Below are 692 nucleotides of genomic sequence, written 5' to 3'. Positions count from 1 at the left end.
TGGCTTCGTTTGTCTGCTGTTCGGGCGCACCAGACTCGCGTCCCTTGAGCTGCGGTGAAGCGAACTTCTCTCGCAAAAACAAACGGCTGTCTCTCTCAAGACAGCCATCACATCTGGGCGGCCGGTGAATTCCCCATTCTAACTCAAATGAACTGCATCAACACCAGAAAGCTATGTCCTTTGACGCGGAGAATGATTTGGCTTCACTGGTAATTGCTGGTGGTAGCAATTCATCTGGATTGAGTTCTTGTTGAGCAGGCGCTGAATGGGTGTAGCTTCCGCGTGCGACGGTTTCGCGATTACCCAGGCCAGACGCGGAAGGGAAAAGCAGCGAAATAAGTTCACTTCAACACTGAGTGGTTTGTTTTGTCTTATTTAGCTGTCGTAAATAAGATTTTTATATCTTCTCTTTCCCAGCCTAAACTAACGCAGATGAAAATGTGGGACTCTTGTCAGGAACTAGCGCTTGCGCGCGCTTTGCCTCCGTAGCTCTCCCTTCATTGCCAAGTTGGCCGCAAGATCGAGCAGAGTCGCCGCCTGACGGTCACAAAGGGTAGTGTGGATAGCGCCGCGCATCGTCTGCTAGCGCTTCGTGTTGACATGTGCATGCACGGCGTGCGTATCTTAAATGGCAGTTTATTCTGTGGTTGTAGCCCAGTCGAAAATGTTGGCCTGCATTTTTTTACGATGTA

The sequence above is a fragment of the Dermacentor silvarum genome, chromosome 8, assembly GCF_013339745.2.
Source record: "Dermacentor silvarum isolate Dsil-2018 chromosome 8, BIME_Dsil_1.4, whole genome shotgun sequence".
Lineage (NCBI taxonomy): Eukaryota > Metazoa > Arthropoda > Arachnida > Ixodida > Ixodidae > Dermacentor > Dermacentor silvarum.
This window is presented reverse-complemented; position numbering follows the sequence as displayed.